Genomic DNA, 24,241 nt, shown 5'->3' with positions numbered 1-24,241 from the left:
TCTTTATCTCTGTCTTCTGCGTCTCTTGCCACCTACATCTTAGCAGAAAGCTTTTCCTCTATATCTCAAAAGGACAAAATGTGCCAGTACATAAAACATCTCCAAACTTGTTCTGGAAGTTGCACGGATACCTGCAGAGTTTTCAGCAAGAAGGAAAAGAAAGTTGTCCTCTCACCTCCTCCCAAATTCGAACAGACAGAAGCACATTTCCTTCCCGTAAAAAATCCCGGTAATAGTTCCCAGAAGAATACTTTTTGACTGCGAGAACCAAGACCTATGTAAGAAAAAATAGTTCATTTTTTGAGACCCAATATCACACATCTGTGTGCAGGAGGAAGAGGGGTATCTGCGTGTGTGAATGGGAAGTGTAATCGCCAAAAAACTAGAGGCAATATTTAGTAACCAACATGTAATAAGTGTCGAAATAAATAATTTCCTGCTCTTTGTTGGATCATTTTTCTTAAATGTTAATTTGTTTTTAAAGATTTTCTAGTCATTTGAAAGATTCTTCTGTGTTTGTGAGAATAGAAATCGCCATAAAGCTTAATATGGAAAAGCAGGGTAATCTTTTGGACTTGATGATGACTATTTGGAAGATGATATTTTCATCTGCATAAATCAATTTCCTTGTTTTGGAAATATTTTTGTGACGGAAAGTAGTAAGTTTCAAGATGTGTTTTTAGAAGGTGTAAAAATTGAGATCCTCATTTGTATCACAGCAATACAAACAATATCCCTTAAAACCATCCATTCCATCATTTCTTTTTTGTATTTTTGTATTTTTGACTTTTCAATAGCTAATTCTCACTTTCAAATTGTTTTAAATGTACTGTTTTGACACAATTTTGTTATTTCTTCATTTCTAAGCTTCAAAATGATATTTAAAGAAGAGTAATTTCCTGTAACTACTTGACAGTTTGCAAATTCACATCAAAGTGGAGGGAGAGAGGGAAGGAAGTAGAGCGGGTTGCAAGAAGCAAAAGAAAGTTGTCCCAAACCCGTTCTTTTCGACTATTTATGCTAATGGAAAAGGCAAGGTACGATTTTCTTTACAGGGCTTGTTCAGGCTTCCTTCTTTGCTTTTAAAGAAGCTGCCGCTCTCTCCATCTCTAGGATGACGAAGAAGCGGATTCTTCGTGCAGAGAGAGCATTGTGCCGGTCGCGGTAAGCTCTGGAGAGCGGCTTATGCCGAAAGACGCCCGGGACCGGCGCTTAGCTTCGAAGAGCTCCTTATCTCCGTCTTCTGCGAGTCTTGTCGTTTAACACTTAGCAAAAATCTTTTCCACTATGTCTTGCAAGGAGAAACCATGCCAGTAAAGAAAACATCCCAGATCTTGTTCTAGAAGTTGCACAGAGGTCTGCAGAGTGTTTTGAAAGAAGCAAAAGATAGTTGTCCAAAATTCCTTGTATTCGAATATTAATGTGAATGGAAAAGGCAAGAGAGTGGTAAGGTACTGTTTTCTATTGGTTGGAAAGCTGCACACAAAATCCCCATGTTGTGCGGCTTGGATCTTCGCCTTTCAGAAGCTGCCGCTCTCTCCATTTCCCAGAGGCGAAGAAGCGGCTTCTTCGCTTACAGAGCATTGTGTCGGTCCTGGTGCGTTCCGGAGAGTGGCTTGTGCTGAAAGATGCCCAGGACAGGCACTTAGTTCGGAGAGCTTTCTGTGTCCATCTTCTTCTGCTCTTTTTGCCTAACACTTAGCAAAAAGCTTTTCCACCATATCTTGCAAAGAGAAATTATGCCAGAATAGAAAATATCCCTGATTTTCTTCTAGATGTTGCACAGAGGTTGGCAGAGTGTTTAGCAACAAGCAAAAGATAGTTGTCCAAGACCACTTCTTTTCGAATATAATGTGTATGGAAAAGGCAAAACAGTCGTAAATTACTGTTTTCTCTCAGTTTGAAAGCTGTCACACTATGCTGGTGTTATGTGGCTTGGTTTTTTGCCTTTCAGAAGCTGCTGCTCTCTTTGTCTCTGGGAGGCAATGAAGTGGCTTCCTTGTGCACAGAGCATTGTGCCGGTCCCGGTGAGGTCTGGAGTGCAGATTGTGCCTAAAGACGCCCGGGACCGGCGCTTAGCTTTGGAGAGCTCCATATCTCCATCTTCTTCAGCTCTTGTCGCCTAACACATACCAAAAAGATTTTCTAACATATCTTGCAGGGAGAAACACTGCAAGTAAAGAAAAGATCCCTGTTCTTGTTCCAGAATTTACACGGAGGTCTGCAGAGTGTTTAGCAAGAAGCAAAAGATAGTTGTCTATAACTCCCATTCGAATATAATGTGAATGGAAAGGCCAGGAGAGTGGTAAAGTACTTCTTTCTATAAATCTGAAAGCTGCGGAAAGAATGCCGGTGTTGTGCATCTTCGTTCTTTGCCTTTCAGATGCTGCCGCTCTCTCTGTCTCCTGGAGGTGAAGAAGCAGCTCCTTCACGCAGAGAGAGCATTGTGCTGGTAGCGGTGAGCTCTGAAGAGTGGTTTGTGTTGAAAGACGCCCGGGACCGGCACTTAGCTTTGGAGAGCTCCGTCTCTCCGTCTTCTGCCTCATTTGTCACCTACATCTTAGTAAAAAGCTTTTTCACTATGTCTTGCAAGGAGAAAGTGTGCAACTACAGAAAACATGCCCGATCTTGTTCTAGAAGTGGCACATCATAGGTCTGCAGAGTGTTTAGTAAGAATCAAAAGATAGTTTTTCAAAACTCCTTCTATTCGAATATAATGTGAGTGGAAAAGGCAGGCGACTGGTAAGGTACTGTCTTCTCTCTGTTTGAAAGCTGCCCACACCTTGCCGTTGTGGTGGGGCTTGGTTCTTCATCTTTCGGAAGCTGCCGCTCTCTCCGTCTCCCAGAGATGAAGAACCAGCTTCTTTGCGCCTAGAGCATTGTCCTGGTCGCGGTGTACTCCGGAGCAGGGCTTCTGCCGGAAGACACCTGGGACGATCTCTTAGCTTCGGAGAGCTCCATATTTCCCTCTTCTGCGTCTCTGGTGGCCTGTATCTTAGCAAAAATCTTTTCCACTATCTCGGAAGGAGAAACTATGCCAGTACAGATAACATCCCGGTTGTTGTTCTAGAAGCTGCCCGAGCATCTGTAGATTTTTTAGTTAGAAGCAAAAGAAAGTTGTCCAAAACCCCTCCTTTTCCAAAAGTAACTTGAATGGAAAAGGCAGGAGAGTGGTAAAGTACTGTTTTCTTTATGTTTGAAAGCTGCCCACAACATGCCGTTTTGGTGCGGCTTGGTTCTTCACCTTTCGGAAGCAGCCGCTCTCTCTGTCTCCCGGAAGTGAAGTAGTGGCTTCTCTGTACAGTGGGCATTTAGCTCCGCAGAGCAGCTTGTGACGAAAGACGCTCGGGACCAGCGCTTAGCTTTTGAGAGCCCCTAATCTCCATCTCATTCGGCTCTTGTGGCCTAACACATAGGTAAAACTTACGCACTTTGTCTTGCAAAGACAAACTGTACCAGTAAAGAAAACATCTCTGATCTTGTTCTAGATGTTGCACGGAGTTCTGCAGAGTTTTAATAAGAAGCAAATATAATTCTCCAGAACTCCTATTCGAATATAATGTGAAAGGAAAAGGCAAGAGAGTGGTAAGGTACTGTTTTCTATGAGTTTGATATGTGTGCACAGAATCCCAGTGTTGTGCGGCTTGGTTCTTTTCCTTTCTGAAACTGCCACTCTTTTCATGTGCTGAAGGCGAAGAAGTGGCTTCTTCGCACACAGAGCACTGTCCTGGTCGCGGTGTGCCCTGGAGCGCGTCTTCTGCCGGAAGACACCCGGGACCGTCACTTAGCTTCAGAGAGCTCCCTATCTCCTTCTTCTGCATCTCTGGTGGCTTGCATCTTAGCAAAAATCTTTTCCACTATCTTGGAAGGAGAAACTGTGCCAGTACAGATAACATCTGGATGTTGTTCTAGATGTTGCCTGGGGGTCTGTAGATTGTTTAGTAAGAAGCAAAAGAAAGTTGTCCAAAACTCCTCCTTTTCCAAAATTAAGGTGAATTGAAATGGCAGGAGAGTGGTAAGACACTGTTTTCTATAACTTTGAAAGCTGCGCACACAATCCAAGAGTTGTGCAACTTCTATCTTTGACTTTCGGAAGCTGTGGCTCTCTCTGTCTCCCTGAGGTTTAGAAGTGGCTTCTCTCCGCACAGAGCATTGTGCCGGTCGCGGTGCGCTCCGGAGCATGGCTTCCGCTGAAGGACGCCCGGGACTGGTGCTTAGCTTCAGAGAGCTCCCTATCTCTGTCTTCTGCCTCTCTTGTCACCTACATTTTAGGAAAATTATTTTCCAGTATAACTTGCAAGGAGTAATTTTGCCAGTACAGAAAACATCTCTGGATCTTGGTCTAGAATTTCCACAGAGTGCTGCATGTTGTTTAGCAAGAAGGAATAGAAAATTGTCAGAAACTCCTTCTATTTGAATGTTACTGTGAATGGTAGTTTAAGGGCAGGAATTTTATAAGGTACTGTCCTGTCTCAGTTTGAAAGCTGTCACAAGGACAAACTCCATCAGCACCTCAAGCTTTCCCCAATTATGCCCCTGAGCTTTCATTTGCTGCACATTCAAGAATCAGCCCTCTTTTTTATTTAAGCTGTAAGTTGCTTTCAAATTGCCGTGCTCACTCTCCTCTCCTCCCCATTTAAAACAGTCTCGAGCACATTACCTTTCAGGAAAAAAATCCAGGTAATAGATTCAGGAAGAATATACTTTGACTTTTAGAACAAAAGCCTATCTAATAGAAAAAAGATGGTCCATTCTTTGAGACCCTATATCACACATCTCTGTGCAGGAGGAAGAGGGGTATCTGTGTGTGTGAATGGGAATTGTACTCGCCCACAAACCAGGGCTTAGGCTTAGTAACCAACATGTAGCAAGTGTGGATGTATATAATTTGCTGCTTTTTTTGGATCTTTTTTCTCAAAGGTTAATTTGCTTTTAAAGATTTTCTAGTCATTTGAAAAATTCTTATGTGTTTGTTTGAGAATAGAAATCTCCATAAATCTTACTGTGTAAAGGCAGGGTAATCCTTTGGACTTGATGACGACTATTTGGAAGTTGATATTTCATCTGATAAAACAATTTCCTTGTTTTGGAAATATTTTTGTTACTGAAAGTAGCAACTTTCAAGATGTATTTTTAGAAGGTGTAAAAATTGAGATCCTCATTTGTATCACGGAAATACAAAGAATATTCCTTAAAACTATCCATTCTATCATTTCAATTATGTTGAAATGATTCTATCATTTCAATTTCTATCATTTCAATTATGTATATTTGAATTTTCAATAGCTAATTCTTTCCTTAAAATCAATTTTAAATGCACTGTTTTGACACAATTTTGTTATTTCTTCGTTTCTAAGTTTCAAAATGATATTTCAAGAAAAGTAATTTCCTGTAATTACTTGACAGTTTGTAAATAAACATCCAAGTGGAGGGAAGGAGGGAGGGAAGAAAGAGAAAAAGAGAAAAAGAGAGAGATAAAGAAAAAAAAGAAAGGAAGGAAGGAAGGAAGGAAGGAAGGAAGGAAGGAAGGAAGGAAGGAAGGAAGGAAGGAAGGAAGGAAGGAAGGAAGGAAGGAAGGAAGGAAGGAAGGAAGGAAGGAAGGAAAGAAAGAAAAAGAAAGAAAGAAAGAAAGAAAGAAAGAAAGAAAGAAAGAAAGAAAGAAAGAAAGAAAGAAAGAAAGAAAGAAAGAAAGAAAGAAAGAAAGAAAGAAAGAAAGAAAGAAAGAAAGAAAGAAAGAAAGAGAAAGAAGAAAACAAAGAAAGTGAAGGAGAGAAAGAGAGAAAGAAAGAGAGAAAGAAAGAGAAAGAAAGAAAGAAAGAAAGAAAGAAAGAAAGAAAGAAAGAAAGAAAGAAAGAAAGAAAGAAAGAAAGAAAAAGAAACAAAAGGAAGAAAGAAAGAAAATTCCCAAATATCAGAAACCTTAAAAATGATAAAATATTTGTGTGTATGATAAAGAGCAAGAACTAGATACTAGATATCGTATTGCTAAATGGAACATATATGTGAGACCCAAACAGTTCAACTCATTGGATAGCAGTTTCTCAGAGTGAATAATCTGTTATTTCTATCTTCAACTACTTACTGCTACTGCACAGAATGAATATTACCACAGAATAATAGAATGGTTGGGTTTTGAAGGGGCCTTAAAGTTCACCTAATTTCACCCTCCATGTCATTGACAGGGACACCTTCCACTAGACTGCCTTAAGCTCAAAGACCCATTCAAGCTGGCCTTGAGCACTTCCAGGAATGGATCACCCACAACGTGTTCCAGTGGGCTACTCCTGGATGACAAACTTGTAGTGGCTAGTATGTTATTTGTGTACATTTCTGATGCTGGTTGTTAACTGTTGTGCAGAAAGATCTCTCAACTATTGGAATTGACTCGATTGTAGTTGTGTTCAAATTTGCTGATGAGACAAGGTTTTTTGCTGAACACAGTTTAGCAAGCAAGAGAGCTTAGTCTTAAGATGCTATGAGTCCCAGAAGAAGATGAATGAGGTGATGACATGCCTTGTGTTCTGAAGAGAAATCAAAACTTATTTCTGGGGTCACCCCCCTCTTGGTACAGAAAGGACACAGAGAGCTTTGAAGCAGCACTTTCACCCTCTTTGCATTCACTAGTAAATCGGAGACAGAGCTTGCCCCAAGGTTTGTGCAAAAATACTCTTTTGATGTAACTGTTAAGCAGACAATATCTCTGGGAAAATTTGCAAGCCCTTCCTGGGAAATCTACTGAAACGGTTCAGAAGTTATTCCCATTCCCTGTTGCTAACCTCTGCTGTCTAGCTGTCCGATATGTTTGGGACCATGTTGAAATCATTCTAAACAATGTACTGATGCTGCACTGTTGAGTAAACATAGGTCTTTTCCAAAGGTGTGAGGGAAAAATATTTCTATTGGTAAAAATGATAGAAAACAATACCAGCATGGCAGAAAAAATTACATCAATAGAATGAAGATGCCCAGAATTCTTATTTTGAAGTAACGCAGAGTCAATATTTTCTAAAGAAGGTTGAGAAACTTATTAAGAAGTAGGAGTACATTCCACGTGACTGGTGCACAAGTTCATGTTTCCAACTTACAAAAACCATATTATTAAAAGAAAAACGTTCTGCCTTGTAGAAAAGTAACCCATTAGTTGCAGAAATCCATGGCTCTCAGGGCTTTATATTAGTCTGATCTGGCTATCTTGAACTCTTAGCCCTCACGGACTGCAAAGACGAAGTAGGAGATGAGAAGTGCAAACAACAACTAAATAAACTATTTAGTGCAATACAACAATTAGTAATTTTATCAAAGGTAGGATTAGATCAAGTATTCCTAAAAGACAGTAGTAGTACTAGGAAAAGCCTTTTGGCTTCTACTTAACTATAGGAAACTTGAGAAAGCAGAAGAGTGTCTTTCCCTGCTGCAAGCTGTACTTCCTATTTGCTAGTGGTGCTTCAATATTTTCTAAAGAAAACTTGCCAAAATAAGACTATTATATACAAGCAACTGTATCTATCTATTGTGTTCCAGCTAATTTCAACTAGCAAGTATGAGACACACTCTAGTTGAATATTCTAATGCATAGATGGAGTATACCATCGCTAATAAATGGGGACCCTGGACAAAGGAGCAAATGCAGATGAATTTCAGGGAAGGAAATTATTGGAGAGCTAACTGCAGTCCCTCGACTTTACAAGAAATTCTGTCCAGTAATCCCAACCAGAATCATATAGAAATCCATTTTCAAATGGGTTGCATCTATGGTCCTCTGTTCTTCCTATATGAAGAAACTGGTTTTTAATCTGCAAAGAGTATGATTTCTCTCACCGAAGCAAATATATTTAATCTTTAGGATCCCTTTCTATTAAATTGACAGAAAAGGAATTGATTGATTCCACCTAACATTCAGTCTTTTGGTAAAGGTCAGTTTGAGAAAACTTTTTTCTGCTAGGATTCAACTCAAGGATTGGAAGAATTGAGAAGACTGCTAGGCACTGGAGCATGGAGAGACACTCAGCCTCTGTGGATATATACCACAGAATAAAATTGTCAACTCTCTAAACTTTACTGACTCTACTGAGCAGAATTCTGACTAGAATCTCTTTCACACATAGATACCCCTTTTCAAGACACATGGTAAGATGAATCTCACCTCCTATTCTGTATTTGTATTTCTATTGACTATTTAGGATACATAGATGAATTTCAGATGTCTAAAGTTATGTGAGACTACAGCCTGGAAACCTCTCCCTATAAGCTCAAAACACACGATGCTGCAGTTCTGTAAAATTTGCCAGAGAAATGACTATAGCAATTGAGTGCATAATACCTTTTAACTCCTCAGTGAATAAAACGCCCAAACTATATTTGTTTTTTGAATTTAGCACTCTTCTTGCTACAAAGTTACTTAAATTTATTTAGCTTCACATGGCTGATTTAAAAAGCATCCAATTCAGAGAAAGATTGGTAAAGCCAGATAGGAAAGAAAATTAGAAATTGGTTACTCACAGTGTGAGCAGGAAGACAGGGAATGATTCAGAAGAGCAAGGAAACTAAACAGAAGCAGTGACAATGAGAGACATCCAGCAAGTTTCCTATGAGGATTATGTACTATTTAATCTGTGAAAAAATTAGAAGAGCCTGCACATCTGATGTCTCACCATGGCAGCACAGTAGCCATTGTGTGTGCACATAATTGCCAAAGTAACATGATAAAGAGAAGGAAATATAGAGAATAATAGAACTGAGTAAGAAGACTTTTTCAATGCCAGGCTGGTAAACTGCAGATATGTATCGTTTGTAGTCAGAAAATGTAGTGTTCTCAGAAAACCACAAGTTCTAGTTTGGACCAAAAGTTTCTGAAAGTCACATAAGAAAGTATAAACATGCAAATCAGAACACTTGGGAAAAGTACCAGGATCCAGAGATGAAGATCTGGATCAAGATCAAGGGCACCATTGAGGTTTTCAAGAAGCAAAAGCATATGCAGCTGACTGTGCTTGTGCATGAGCAGCTGCTAGATTTTTGCAATTCCTTTCACTCAGCACAAAAACCCGATGCTCTGCTGCTCCATTCTTCCCCTTCTATGATCTGCACAGGACAGAAGCTGAGCGAGGTTATTCAACCCCTTTTCAGAATCTGTGCTACACGTATGCACTGTGACATCTCTTGGGATCTTTTCCTTTTTCTAGGCTGTAATGTGCATCTGTCTCTTTGCCCAAGGGAGGAGGGGGAGGAGAGCACGGCGATCTGAAAGCAGCTTGCAGCACAATGCTTTGTGTGCGATGAAGCCGCTTCCTCGCCTCTGGGAGACTGAGAGCACAGCAGCTTCTGAAAGGCGAAGAACAAAGCCACACAACACCAGCATTGTGTGCGCAGCTTTCAAACTGAGAGAGGACAGTACATTACCACTCCCCTGCCTTTTCCAGTCACATTAGAATTCATAGGGAAGGAGTTTTTGGACAACTTTCTTGTGTTTCATGCTAGTCTTCCTGCAGCACTCCGTGGTCAATCTTCTGTTTTCTTTTTGGCTCTGAGATGCAAAGAACTTAATTAATATCTAGGGAAAGGTCGGGGGATGTTTTCTGTACCGGCACAGTTTCTCCTTGTGAGACATAGTGGAAAAGCTTTTCGCTAAGATGCAGGCGACAAGAGATGCAGAAGACGGAGATATGGAGCTTTCCAAAGGTAAGCGCCAGTCCCGGGTGTCTTTCAGCAGAAGCCGCGCTCTGGAGCGCACCGCGACCGGCACAATGCTCTGTGCCCAAAGAAACCGCTTCCTCGCATCTGGGAGACGGAAAACCTGGCAGCTTTCAAGCAGTGACGAATGAAGCCGGCAGAACGCTGGGGGCTGTTTGCGCATCTTTCAGACCCCTAGAGGACGGTGCTTTGCCACTCACTTGCCTTTAAATTCACATTAGCATTCATATGGAAGGAGATCCTGACCAACTTTCCTGTCTTCCTGCTAGTCCTCCTGCAGTCCACCTTGGAAAGTCATGCTCTTCCTTTTAGGTTTTGAGATGTAGAGAAGTTGATGGCAGCTACAGAAAAGAAGGGCACCAGTGAGGTTTTCAATAAGGAAAAGTATACATGGCTGATTGTGCTTGTGGATGAGCAGCTGGTAGATTTTTGCAATTCCTTTCAAGGAGCACGAAAACCCGTGGTCTGTTGCTTCATTCCTCCCCTTCTGTGATCTGTACAGGACTGAAGCTGAGTGAGGTTATTCAGTTTTGCCCCTTCTCAGCCTCTGTGCTACACTGCACTGTGATATCACTTGGGATCTTTTTTATTCATCTATGCTTATTTCAAACATCAATAAATTCATTGGTTGGGTTAGGTTAGGTTATTCATCGGTTAGGTTACGCATTGTGATATCGCTCGGGATCTTTTGGCTTATTTCAAGCATCAATAAATTCTTTAGTTGCATCCAACAGTTCTGATGTGGCTGCATGTATTGTTCCTCTCAGCGCTTTTTTGTCTCTCTGGAGCTGGTGTGGACAGGGCAACAGATGAGGGAATTGTGTCCACAACAGCCTATTTTTCCCTCTGATTTTGTCTTGCTGTCCATTTTTCTGTCTTCTGAGGAACTTGTGCATGAGGGCCGAGGGGAAGTTGATGCTGATCTGGCTGGGAGAGTCACTGCTACTCCTTTCCCTATGGTAAGGAGGAGAAATATGTATGTACTAGGGATGGGGTAGTCTGTAGTATTTTACTTGGGGCCGTGGAGACTTTTCTTGGGAAAATTCTATGGTCAAGGGGAGCAGAGGAGACAATTGCCTTTTTGGTAGATCCCTGCAATTCCTTGCTTGGCAAAGTTATGATGATCTTTCCCTCAGCAGGTGAAGTATTCTGTCATTGCTGAAATAAGGACTCCGAGAAAGCAGCTGCCCCTGTGGGATGGAGGACAACCCTTCAGTCCCTAATTTACTCTGTCCAGCACAGTACCACAATGGTCAGACCTTAATTACTGTCTGATGGGGTCTTCTCCTTATTTCCAGTATATTCATTCCCGCCTTGCACACTTTCACTCTCCACATCTCATGTTACTTCATCATTTTGAAATCTTCACACACTGCCGGAGCAAAGCTTTCCATCTGGAAAGACTTCCAGGGCTGTGAGTCCATGGGAGCATCTGGAGTAAGAGGATGTATGGTGTCCCAAGACCCCATGTCCCAGTGACCTTCACCTCAGAGGAGAGGGCGACGTTGCTCTCAGCAGCCCTGGACAGGGGTAGCTGAGAGCCCTTGGCTTGGAGAGCTGAAAGTGTGGCCAGGATGGAGGCAGCAGGTGAGTTCACAGCTGGGCACTGTTCTTTTGGCTTTTCTTCCGTACTAAAACATCAAGTAACCTCGGGAAGGAGAGTTAAACACAACATAGCAAGTGCTCAAGTGCTGATCATCCCACTGGACTGCTGCTGAACAAGGCACCAATACCAGAGCTTCCCCACAGTTATCCTTCAGCTGCTGGTGGCATAACCAGGGAGCATCACAGAAAGGTTGAAGTGCTGCTCCCACTGGCTTTGTGCCAGACCAGCAATCTCAGTTGAAATTCTAGTGCAAGAAATCACAGCTTTTCAAAGCATGTTGTGGTTTGTGTTTGGTTTGTTCCGTTCTCCCCTCTGCTAGCTTGGCAAGTTGGTCTGGCTCAAACCCCCAGTTATGTCAGTCACGGTTTTCCCCTCCTTCTTTTCCCTCATTATCCCTTATTTGTCCTTGTATCCCCTCCCCAGGCCTTCTGCCAGTCACCGGCACTCCACCCCAAGTTCCAGAATCTTCCAGCTAGGGTGTCGAGTGATTGGCTGGTAGGCCTGGGCTCCTCCCCTGACCTATCCCCATTGATCCACACCACCCATCAGTCTTCAATGTATGCAAATTTTCGTTCTGTGATTGGTTTCTTGTGTACCCACCCCTTCCCTGTAAAACCTGGTCCCCGGAGGGGCCCGGGGCTCCTCCTCCGCTCGCCACCTTTGGGTGGCCACCCTGCACTTCCCCTACCCTGGATTAAACCAAGTTAATTCACCCAGCAGAGGAGGGCCGTCTCTTTTCTTCACTCCTGCGGCGTGGTTGCTTCAATATCGGTGACTGTTTCCTCTCACCCCACCCACGGTCGGCACATGCTTCTGGCTTCGTGCCAGGGGAGTGCCGGTGTAGCTGAAGGTGGCTGGACTCTCTAAATCCCTTCAGCCGGGCCCCCCTTAAAAACAGCCACAGCTTCAGTTGCTGGCGCCCAACGTGGGGCCCCTCTGCATCGATTGCCTGCTCCTGGTCGGCCGGATTTGGGACCAGTAGAGCCTGGACTTACAATCTTCGCAAGGACCCTACGGATTTTGGACTCCGTCCTTTGGACGCAGCAGCACCCCGAGGTGAGCAGGCCCTCTGAGGCAGCGCTCCCCGGGGACCGGGCGGGACCTCGAGCACCCCGAGCCGTCCGGCCGCAGGACCCGCTTCGCCGCGCTTTCCTTTGATAGCCCACCGGACACGTGAGTGTTTCGCCGCTCTCCCTGTCGTCCTCCCCAGTCCCCAGGGTGTTCTGCTGCCCTCCCTTGATTTTACAGGCAGGGGCCGGTGGGTGGTCACCTTTTAGTTTTCGTTTTTCCTTTTGCGTGGCAGATTGGGCTCGAAGTTCTTAGTAGTGGACATTTGACTTCGTGGGAAGTCTCTACTAGCTATGGGTGCTAAGCTGTCCACTGCCCAAAAGAGACTTATTATCCAAGTTGAGGGAATCCTTGTTGGGGGGGGAATTGTTTATGAAAAACCTGTTGTTGAAAAATTAATAAAATGGGTCTCTTCTGAGTTCCCGGAGGTTTCGCCTGACCTGATCAAAAATCCGGCCTTTTGGCAGAGGGTTAAAACTCGACTCTCGGAGTTGTTCAGGCCAGGCGACGCTTCCCTCATACAATTGGCCAGGCTTGTTGCCCAAATTAGAAAAATATTAAAAGAAGAAGGGAGCTCAGAACAGGCCACAGTTCGAGTTAAACGTTGCCCCAGTTCGGTTTCGCACCCCAGTTCGGTTTCCTCACCCTCTGTCCCGAATACCCCTTCCCGTACGCCCAAACTTAAAACCGGGATTCTGAAGGGGGCACCCCCCCAGACCAGCCAGGCGCAGGGAGTTCCATCATCCCCTGGCCCTCTCCAGAATACCCGGTCCCCCCGCCCCGAGAGTTCTGGCCAAACTCTCGGGGGCTCCTCGACTTGTCCTGCCTCCCCTGCTCCTGTCCCCAAACCCCAGAGTTATGTACCCCAGTTCGTTGAATCCCCAGTTTGCCCCGGGTCGCCTCTGGTTTCACAAGATGGCCGCGGCGTGGCCCAAAATGGAGGCGACCGCATGGTCGAGATGGCGGGAAAACCCCCATCCTCATCCCAGAATCCTTTTCTTCCAAGTTCCAACCCCTTCCTCCTGCCTCTCGGCCACTCCCCTTTCCCCGCCCCTTCCCTCCCGACCTCCCCCCAGCTCCACCCTCTATCTGACCCCTCCCATCTCATTTCCCCGCCTCCCTTTCCCATGATAGCTCCTCCCATCGTTCCTCCCACAATCCCGCCCCTTTCCCCGCCCACCGCTTGCCACTGTGCCCCGCCTCCTGCTCCCGCCTCCGGGGACGGCCCCTCGTCATCGGGCCACCCAGTCTCCCGCCAGGCCCCCTCCTCCCCTTCTTCTGGTTCCCACGCCCCTCCCTCCGGTTCCAACGGGTCGGGGCCCGGGGGGGGGGGGGCCAAGGGCCGGGAACCGGAGCCGGCCATGGTACCATCGGTGGCTCCGGTTGTTTACCAGCCAGAAGCGGGTGGGGGAGTGCGTCGCCAATGGGTCCCATTGAGTCATTCACAAATTAAGGAACTGGTCAAAGCCCAAAAGGAGTACGGCCGGGAGAGTGAATACTTCCGGGGAGTGTTGGAAGCAACACTCTCCGAAGCAGAGATCACTCCCTTCGATGTCCGGCGGCTTTTCACTTGCCTGCTGAATCCATCCGAGCGGGTAATGTGGGAAGCCGCCTGGAGGAGGGGGGTGACTGAAGCCCTCCCGAGCCTGTGGAGTCAACCCCAATCGGGAGTTGATTTCACAGGTCGCCCTTTGGCCATCGACCAGCTCCTGGGGACCGGGGACTGGGAAGATGGGCACTCCCAGGCGAGTACCCTTCCCCGGGAGGCTCTTAAAGCGTCGGCAGCTGCCGCAGAAAAAGCCTTTTTGTTGCTGCCGGGGGGCGCGCCCCCAACTGCCTTTTCTAGAATCTTTCAGGGTCCAGACGAGGCCTTCCTCGACTTCGTGGAGAAGTTGAGGAAGGCCATTGAACATCAGGTGTCGGACGAAGGAGCTAGAAGCACCATCTTGCGGGAGGTGGTGTCCTCAAATGCCAACCAGGCATGCAGGGATGCCATCCTCAGCCTGCCCCTCCACCCGGCACCGCAGATGGCTGATATGTTGGAAGTGTGCGCACGCAAGGTCCCGCTATTGACCACCAGGGACAGCGAAAAGAGGAGGACTCAACCTCCCCGGGTCGCCGCGGCAGAAGAGCCCTCCACCGAGCAGGGTGTTGCAGCAGCTGTTTCGTCGAAGTCCTCCGCACCCTGCCATTTGTGTGGGAGGACTGGACATTGGATGCCGGACTGCCCCCTACGGGCAGAATTTTACAAATTTAAAAGGGAGCAGGGACAGTTGGGGGCCAACCCCCCAAAAAAACTAAAATCGGAGCGCAGTGCCCCCCTGCGCGCTGACAAAAATCAGGCGGGCCATTTATCATCATCGCGTAGGGGGAAGGGAGATCAGGGACCGCCGCCAACTAAATGTGACCAATACTTTCCGGACTTGACTTCTGTTTTACCAATTCAAACAAGACCTGTGCTAACGACCGCTTCTGCTTTTGCACCTTATAGGTTGCGGCTCTCGGAGGCTCTCCACCTGAGGACCTCCGACTTTCAACTCGTTGCTGTCGACCCGGAGTGCCCAGGTAACTGGGGACGGATTCGCTGCAAGTATGTTGTGGTCGGTGATACTAAGCACACACCACCAGCGGTGAACATTATCCCGGGCCTCTTACCATCGGACCCGGGGGTATTCGCCGTCGGCCTGCACTGTGTCCAGCCCCCCATCTTTTTGCCTAAAGGGCAGATTGTAGCTCAGGCAATCCCAGTGCCTGAAATAACCTGGGATTTACATCAAACATCAGAAAACACCACGCCGACCATCGCATGGGCCCAGGTTTTGGGGCACGAAAGACCTCGCCTCGATTGTTATATCACAAAAGGGGGGGAAGGCAAACAACTAAAAGGCCTGTTGGACACTGGGGCGGATGTCACGGTCATTCCTTCTCGGGAGTGGCCGTCGCATTGGGAGTTGCAAACCGCGCCTGGACACGTCCGTGGTGTTGGGGGTTTACAATTGGCCAGACAATCTAAGAGCATCGTGCAAATCACGGGGCTGGATGGGCAATTGGCTTCTATACGCCCATTCATTTTGGATTATACGGAGCCCCTGTGGGGGAGAGACCTCTTAGCCCAGTGGGGAGCCCGAATTGACCTTCCAGCGGCTCCCCAGGTTTTTCGGGCGGCGGTCACTGATGAGCGCCCTACCTGGAAGCTCAATTGGAAATCAGATAAGCCTGTCCAGGTAGTGCAGTGGCCGCTCAATAAACAGAAATTGGCGGCGCTCAGGGAGCTCGTTGAGGAGCAACTACTTAAGGGCAATATCGTGGAGACCACGTCACCGTGGAATTCTCCCGTGTTTGTCATCAAAAAGCCCAATAAGGACAAGTGGCGGCTCCTCCACGACCTCCGCCAAATCAACAACATTATAGAAGACATGGGGCCTCTCCAACCAGGGATGCCCTCCCCAACGATGCTCCCACAAAATTGGGAATTGGCTGTGATAGATATAAAGGATTGCTTTTTTCAAATTCCCCTCCACCCGGACGATGCCCCGCGTTTTGCGTTCACGGTTCCTTCCATCAACCGTGAGTCCCCAAGCAAGCGCTACCATTGGCGGGTTCTCCCGCAAGGCATGAAGTGCAGCCCAGTGATCTGCCAATGGTACGTCGCTTCCTTGCTGTCCCCAATACGTGCAGTGGTAAACGATGCCATCATTTACCATTACATGGATGACATCCTGGTGTGTGCCCCGACCGCTGACATACTTGGCCACGCCCTTGACCTGACAGTCGATGCGCTGGTTGCTGCAGGGTTCGAGCTCCAGCAGGAAAAAATTCAAAGGGTGCCGCCTTGGAAGTATCTGGGTCTGGAGATTACTAAGAGGACCATTGTTCTTCAGAAATTGGCTATCGTAACAACTATTAAAACCTTGGCGGATGTCCACCAGCTGTGTGGATCTTTGAATTGGGTAAGACCTTGGCTGGGCATACCAACAGAAGACCTGGCCCCCCTTTTCAATTTATTGAAAGGGGGAGAGGAGCTAAGTTCTCCCAGGACCCTTACCCCAGAGGCAAGGGTTGCACTGGAGAAAATCCAGAGACTCATTTCGGCTAGGCAGGCCCACCGTTGTCATCCGGGCCTGCCATTTAAATTCATTATTTGCGGCAAACTACCACACCTCCACGGGGTGATTTTTCAGTGGGACAACACCGTTAAAGGCAGGGACCGAGGCTCGAGTGACCCCCTCTTAATCATAGAGTGGGTGTTCCTCAGCCACCATCGGTCCAAGAGAATGACACAGCCCGCTGAACTGGTGGCAGAGTTGATCCGGAAAGCTAGGCTGAGGATCAGAGAGCTGGCAGGTGTTGATCTTGCGTGCATACACATTCCTCTTAAATTAAATTCGGGCCACCTAAAACAAAAGGTAATTGACAGCCTCCTGCAAACGAATACATCTTTGCAGTTCGCTCTGGACAGCTACCCCGGCCAAATTAGTGTTGATTGGCCGGCCCATAAATTATTCAATCAGGAATTTGTGTTATCTACAAAATCGATCCAGAGTAGAACCCCTCTAAAGGCAATGACCATTTTTACTGACGCGTCCGGAAGATCCCACAAGTCAGTCATGACTTGGAGGAATCCCCAAACTCGGGAGTGGGAGTCCGATGTCACCTAGGTTGAAGGTTCACCTCAAATTGCCGAGTTGGACGCAGTCGTCAGAGCCTTTGAGAGGTTCCCTGGACCTTTCAATTTAGTTACGGATTCAGCCTATGTAGCGGGTGTAGTGTCCAGAGCTGAAAATGCTGTGCTGCAGGAGGTGTCAAACCCAAAATTGTACGACTTGCTCTCCAAATTGGTTCAATTAGTCTCCCACCGAGAGCAACCCTTTTATGTCATGCACGTGAGATCACACACCGATTTGCCGGGGTTCATAGCGGAGGGCAACCGGCGTGCCGATGCCCTTGCCGCCCCTGTTCAAGCGGCCCCGCTCCCTGATCTCTTCAGTCAAGCCAAGATCAGCCACCAGTTGTTCCATCAGAATGCGCCTGGCCTAGTTCGGCAGTTCCATCTGACGCGCGAACAGGCCAAGGCCATTGTGGCTACTTGTCCTCACTGCCAGTCCCACCAGCTCCCTTCCGTCCCTCTCGGAGCTAACCCCCGTGGTTTGTCCAGCTGCGAGGTGTGGCAGATGGACGTAACCCATTATCCATCATTCGGCCGCTTTAAGTTTGTACATGTCTCGGTGGATACTTTCTCTAGTGCTGTCTTTGCCTCTGCCCACACAGGTGAGAGGGCTGCAGATTGCAGGAAGCATATGCTTCAGGCATTCACGGTCCTGGGCATCCCTAAGGTAATCAAAACAGATAACGGCCCAGCTTACAAATCCAAGGAACTGCGGAGCTTCCTGCAGCAATGGGGAATAGAACACAAGACCGGCATCCCCTATTCCCCAACAGGCCAAGCCGTGGTGGAGAGGACCCACCAGAGCCTTAAAAGGGTTTTGGAGCAACAGCATTCGGCAGTGAAGGTGGAGTCCCCTCACATCCGTCTCGCACGGGCGTTGTATACTATCAACTTTCTAAATTGCTCCTTTGAAAATCTCAACCCGCCCATAGTGCGACACTTCGGGAAGCACGAGGAGCTGCGACCTAGGGCCAGGCCCCCGGTCCTCATTAAGGATCCGGAGACCTGGAAAACGGAAGGGCCATTTGATCTCGTGACCTGGGGTAGGGGATACGCTTGCGTGTCCACTCCCTCAGGTCCGAGATGGATTCCATCAAAGTGGGTCAAGCCCTTCCGCCCTAAGCGGGGTGCAAGACCAGAACCGGTCCCACAGGTAGCAGAGGCGTGTTGGCGGCGGAAACGGAGGAACTGGTGGGCGAGCCACCATTGACCACGGTCCTGACCCCCCCCCTCTCAAGCCAGACCTTCTTAATTTATATTTCTGTTTCTTTTTAGTTGATCTCCCGCCTACATGGACCCGATGACCATCATTACCCTCCTGACAGTCCTCCTTGCTGGGGACTGTCAGGATGGGCCGGGTCCATAGTTCGGTCCGTCTTATATTTTGTTTTAGTTATATTCATAATTGTCATCGCCTGCTCCCTACTGTGGGGATTGGTTAAGAGACTTCTGCTGAATGCCTCAGCGGCCAACATAAACCATCTGGAGCTTTCAGATGTCGAGGAGGACCCTGCCTCGACTTCAGACTCTGAAAGCGTGAGCAGTGGAAGCCTGGACTTTAAAACAGCACAAGAGACAACTGCCGCCTGATTATAAGGGACTGTTTGTTTTCTCCCTTCCTTTTCTTTTTAAAACAAAAAAGGGGGAGATGTTGTGGTTTGTGTTTGGTTTGTTCCGTTCTCCCCTCTGCTAGCTTGGCAAGTTGGTCTGGCTCAAACCCCCAGTTATGTCAGTCACGGTTTTCCCCTCCTTCTTTTCCCTCATTATCCCTTATTTGTCCTTGTATCCCCTCCCCAGGCCTTCTGCCAGTCACCGGCACTCCACCCCAAGTTCCAGAATCTTCCAGCTAGGGTGTCGAGTGATTGGCTGGTAGGCCTGGGCTCCTCCCCTGACCTATCCCCATTGATCCACACCACCCATCAGTCTTCAATGTATGCAAATTTTCGTTCTGTGATTGGTTTCTTGTGTACCCACCCCTTCCCTGTAAAACCTGGTCCCCGGAGGGGCCCGGGGCTCCTCCTCCGCTCGCCACCTTTGGGTGGCCACCCTGCACTTCCCCTACCCTGGATTAAACCAAGTTAATTCACCCAGCAGAGGAGGGCCGTCTCTTTTCTTCACTCCTGCGGCGTGGTTGCTTCAATATCGGTGACTGTTTCACCCCACCCACGGTCGGCACATGCTTCTGGCTTCGTGCCAGGGGAGTGCCGGTGTAGCTGAAGGTGGCTGGACTCTCTAAATCCCTTCAGCCGGGCCCCCCTTAAAAACAGCCACAGCTTCAAAAGCATTCCCCTCTTCTACCCTTTTCGCACAGTTTTGCTTCCCAGAGGTGTGTCAAGCATGGTTCCCCTGTGCTGGGAAATGAGAGTATCCAGCTGCAAAGATTCATTAGCATAACACCTTCTACCATTACAAATGCACTATTGAGAAGGACAGGGCTCGGTGCACTCTGGAGAGCACTGCCATGCAGCAGGCACAGGGACTGCAAAGGCCCCGTGGAGAGCAGAGGCATAAAGATAGAAATGCCAACTCATAGTGAATAGCAGGAAGCCCATGTCTTCCGCCTTTTGGACTCTTGCTTACCTCTCTGTAAGCTCATAGGTGACGGCTCCTTAATCCCTGCTATTGGACAATTTCGGATCCCCCTATCTCGTATATAAGGGGCTGTTTTAGCCCGGTTCGGCAGAGGAGCTGTCGCTGGAACCCTTTGCAGACCACGCAATAAGACATTGCTGAAGAATGCCATAATAGTCTTTTCCTCTCTCATTTTGTGTCTGCTGGCCTACCTGAGGAACTTTAGCAAGCCAAATTCGGGAATCAAAAGGAGCTGAAAATCAGTAAAGAGCTGATATCCCTTATGATTGCTAATGTTGCCAGTAGCTGACAGGTATTTGGGTTCAATGGTTAGGGTTAGGATATAAATATGAAAAAAAAAATTTTTTTTACAAATTTTAATACAGCCAAAATTAAAGGGGTTCTTTTTGGCTTTTATATGGGTAGAGGCAGTGGAATTATTTTAAATAATGTAAGCGTTACACAAGCAAAAATCCTAACAAATATATACTTACTATGTAAAAATATGTATAAAAATATAGAAATAAACTTAAGTACTTGGGATAGATGTAATATAGAATATAAATTTATTTATAAATACAAATGTATAAATATACATCAATATACATTATAAATAGAAAGGTGAATATTAATATGAAAAAATATTTTAAAAATATTTAAATATTTTTTTTAAAGAAACTGTTGGGTTTGGGTTTGTTTTTTGTTTTTTGTGGGGTTTTTTATCCTATTAGGTTAGAGGCAGGAGTTTTTTTTTCTTCTTCCTGGTTGTTTTGGGGCATTTATTTCAGAGCAGTTTTTGGGCGGGATCGCCCCTGTTCTTTTTTGCCGCCTTGGCTGCCCGCAGCCCCAAGGCGCGCGGCGCCCCCGTCTGGGGGTGGGCGGCAGTGCTGCCGCCTTGTGGGCAGAGCGCGGTACTGCAGCCCGCCGCCGACGGGCAGCCGAGGGGCCGCCCTCTTGGGAGTGGCGTGTGGCGGACTTTGTTTGACCTTCTCAAAATGGCGGTCAAAAGGGCGGGAAAATGGAGGGCCCCCGGCGGTCTCTCTGAAATGCCTGCACGGAACACCGACGCGGCCCCAACGACATTTTCTGTGGCGTTTCAATTGCGGTGATGGCATTCGGGTTCGCCTGCAGGGTTCGGCGTCGAGGGAAATCGTTTCTAGATCTCGAGGTGGGTGTCGGCATTTTGATCAGGCAGCTGTCAAAACGGCTACGCCTTGGGGTCTTTCCTGGGGCGCTGGGGGCGTGTCCGGGGCGGGGCGCCGTGTCGACGAGATGACGTCATTAGGCGGCACTCTGCCTGCAGTTTGCCGGTGCAGACGGCAGGGGGCACTGTAAAATAGAGTATAAAGTATAAACTATATAGAAGAAGAAATAAAAGCTCTATGTCACCTGCAGCTGTAGAAAATTTTCGGCTCCCATGGAGGAAATAGTTTTCCTAAAATCATTACCGTTTTGGGGTTTTTTGCACTCCCAGGTAGCCTGAACGTTTCTACTGCTGCTTTTTTATTCTAAAGCTAGAATGGAAAGCCAAGATTAGAAATAAAGGGAAAGGAAGAAAGAGAGAAAGAGAGAGAGAGAAAGAAAGAGAGAGAAAGAGAGAGAGACAGAGAAAGAAAGAAAGAGAGAGAGAGAGAAAGAGAGAGAAAGAAAGAGAGATAGATAGAAAGAGAGAGAGAAAGAGAGAGATAAAGAAAAGAAGGAAGAGAAAGGAAGAAAGAAAAGTGAAAAAGGAAAATGGTGAGAGTGAAAAAGGAAGAGTTAGAGTGGAAAAGGGGGTGAAAAACAGAGTGAAAAAAAGAAACAAAGGGTTGGAGTGGAAAAGAAAGGACATTCGGGAGGGGCGGTGCTGCCTAAGGTCCTCCCCCGCCCACGAGCGAAGGAGCCGTTTGATCCCCTGGCGGGACCGCAGCTCCCGGTGGCGGAAAACGGAGCAGTGGCTGTCAGCCCGAGACTACAACTCCCGGCAGGCCCTGCTGCCGTAAAGCGCGGCGTCTGACGCAACAGCCGACGCGCCATATGAGTGGCTGGCGGGCCAAGGCGGCCGCGCGGCGGCGGCTGTGCATGGGGAGCTCCCGGCGCCTCTCCCGCTTGGGACGGAGCCGCGGCAGCGACGCTGGAGGGGCGAAGCCTCCATCCGGCCGCCCGCACGGAGCTGAGCGGCGCGGAAGGGGCGTCCGCCCGGTTCCTCGGCCTCACTCAGCGGTACCCGTGGCGGGGGCTCAGCTCGGGCGGGGCGCGCTGCTGCCCACCGATGGCGGAGCGCCAGGCGGTGCTTTGCTGCCGCGGGCCGGGAGCTGCAGGAGCCGCCCCGGGCGAGCGGCGCCGGGCGCTGCCGCGGTCACTGTGGGGCGGCTGCCCTCGGGCTGGCGGAGGCGCAGGAGCCGCCGAGCTGCAGCCGTCTCCCTCGGGCTGCTGCCGCTGCTGCGGGCGGAGGCGGACGAGCGGCTGCGGAAGCGGCTTCGCAGCGTGTTCAGCCTTGCGAGCAGAGAGCGCTCGACATCGCTGGAATGACACGGCTGCTGAGTGCCTTAGTGCTCGTGGCTCTTTCTTCCACGCAAACAGATGGAGCGGCATCGCTGAGCAGTAAACACAGCGATGTCCCGGAGAATGGCGAGCGCAAGGAGCGCCGGGCTGGATCCTTCTGCTGGCACAGGTGTGATCCGCAAACTCAGCCCCTTGTGCCCCTACCCTCCCGACCCCCAGGGGAAATGCTCTCCAGCCTCGAGCTGCTGAAAGACAAAACATGTGATTTGACACTAGGGTCCAGAAAAGGTTTCCGTTTAGATTAGCAAATGCCTCAATTGTTCTTGGTTACATCCTAGGATCGGTTTTAGGCAGTGACTTTATACCGCTTGTCGGATTTTCTTGTGCAATGATAAGAAAACAGGCAGGTCTGATACTGGTTTCGCTTTTTTTCTACTTCATGTTCCACGAGCTGCTTTTATCCAAGCAATTGTTTTAAAGTTCTACTTTATTTATGGTTCTACTTTTTTTTTTCTTTGCAGCACCCGTGACTTTTTTTTTTTCTCTAAATCGGCAGTAAATATAGCTGAGTAAAATTACCTTGGTTTTCTTCCTTCTTTTTTAACTGAAATGTTTTTATTGATAATCCTATTTGAATATGCAGGAAAAGTGGGTAGGTCCTGTAATATATCCTAGCTTTTCTTGTTTACAGGGTACTCAGAAAATCTGTCTCCCTTAGAGTCCCACAAAATCATTCTCAGTGCAATCTCCGTTAAGGTATGGATTGACAAATAAGCCATCAGTTTAGATATTTGCCTGTGTACCTTTTCCTGTAATTCAGAGCTTGCGTTCTGTGGTTTTTATAAATCCATAAAACATGTAAAAATGGTTTTGCAAGTCTTAATCGTTGAAGGCAGCAAAAAGTGGTTTTAAAGCCTGTTCTTGACCAGACAAAGGGGAAAAGTGTGAATTTGATGCTGAACTTGTCATTTCTCATTTGACTTGCCTTGAATTATTTAGGAAGAGAGAGAACTAGAAAAAGAGAGAAGTAGAATTGGTTATTGAGCCCTCCTAAAATGCTCCCCGTGATTCTGTGTGGAGCCAAAGTGAAAGGTGATGGAACAGAGCCCTGTGCTTTAGAAGGAAATCAATTTAAACCTGATCTCCACCCAGAGTCTCCCTAACTTCTGTTTTTAAAATGCAAACTAAGTTTAGGAAGTGTTGGAAGTTAGTATTTTGGGAAAGAAATGGCAGTTGCACAAACCATTCCATTTACCAGAGGCTCTGGGAACAATTCGTTTTGTAAGCGCTGTAACTGCAATCGGTTGGTGGTTGGGGGTTGAAATGTGCACTTGCCCTCCTATAAAGCACTCGTTCATTTGCATTTCAGTGCTATGAGTCTTGATAAATTGGAGAAGAGCCCAAGAGACATTTTTCATCCTGAGATACAAAAGGTACGAAGTGACTTTTTTTTGTTTGGTTCTTTTTCTTTATGATTTCCTGGAAATAGAAGTAATTAAGTATAGATACTACTGGTTTGTCTTTTCCAGTAGCAGATAATAATAATAATAATAATAATAGTAATAATGTAATACTACTTAAACTGTCTTTATCCATTGAACTGGCCATTTAAATCCAAACTTCTAAACACAAATAAAACCATCATCCTTGTAGAATCTTTAATAGGAGGGGGCTAAAGACACTGGTTTTGTTGACAGGATTTATTGGTTCTGGAAGAGCAAGAGGTAAGTATAAGCCTAACTACTTCTAGCTCACAGACCCGTCTGGTGAATACAGCTTTTTATTTTGATGGGCTTATGATGACTTGGAAATCAATTGCTCGTTACAGTAAAAAAAAGTAATGTTTTTTTGAACCTGACAGCAAAAATAACTTTAAGCACCAACTTAACAATAATAGAGCAGCAATTTAAGTTAATGATTTGATGCTGTACTGTCAAAGTTTAAAGGAAAATTGTTATGTATTGGGAGATGGTATAAAATGTACGTTCTAATGCGTAGGATGTATACAAAGATATGTACATACGTGAAAGTCCTTGGAGGAAACAAATTCTTACGTCTTCTGTTTGACTGTTTATCATACAATATCTGGTTTTATTTCCCAGGGATCGGTGAATTTTAAATTTGGAGTCCTCTATGCTAAGGATGGTCAGCTTACA

General features: G+C 46.9%; 1 long non-coding RNA gene across 1 annotated transcript; it reads left to right on the top strand.

Moving 5' to 3' along the window:
* Positions 1-22,098: 22,098 nt before the first annotated feature.
* Positions 22,099-23,519, top strand: LOC136564938 (uncharacterized). The gene is made up of 3 exons (XR_010784785.1): positions 22,099-22,254; positions 22,777-22,841; positions 23,455-23,519. It is a non-coding gene; the product is annotated as an uncharacterized lncRNA (long non-coding RNA).
* The last annotated feature ends 722 nt before the right edge of the window (positions 23,520-24,241 follow it).

This window comes from Molothrus aeneus, chromosome 20, assembly GCF_037042795.1.
Source record: "Molothrus aeneus isolate 106 chromosome 20, BPBGC_Maene_1.0, whole genome shotgun sequence".
Taxonomy (NCBI): Eukaryota; Metazoa; Chordata; class Aves; order Passeriformes; family Icteridae; genus Molothrus; species Molothrus aeneus.
The sequence above is the reverse complement of the archived record's forward strand: the minus strand, read 5'-3'. Positions and strand labels throughout refer to the sequence as shown.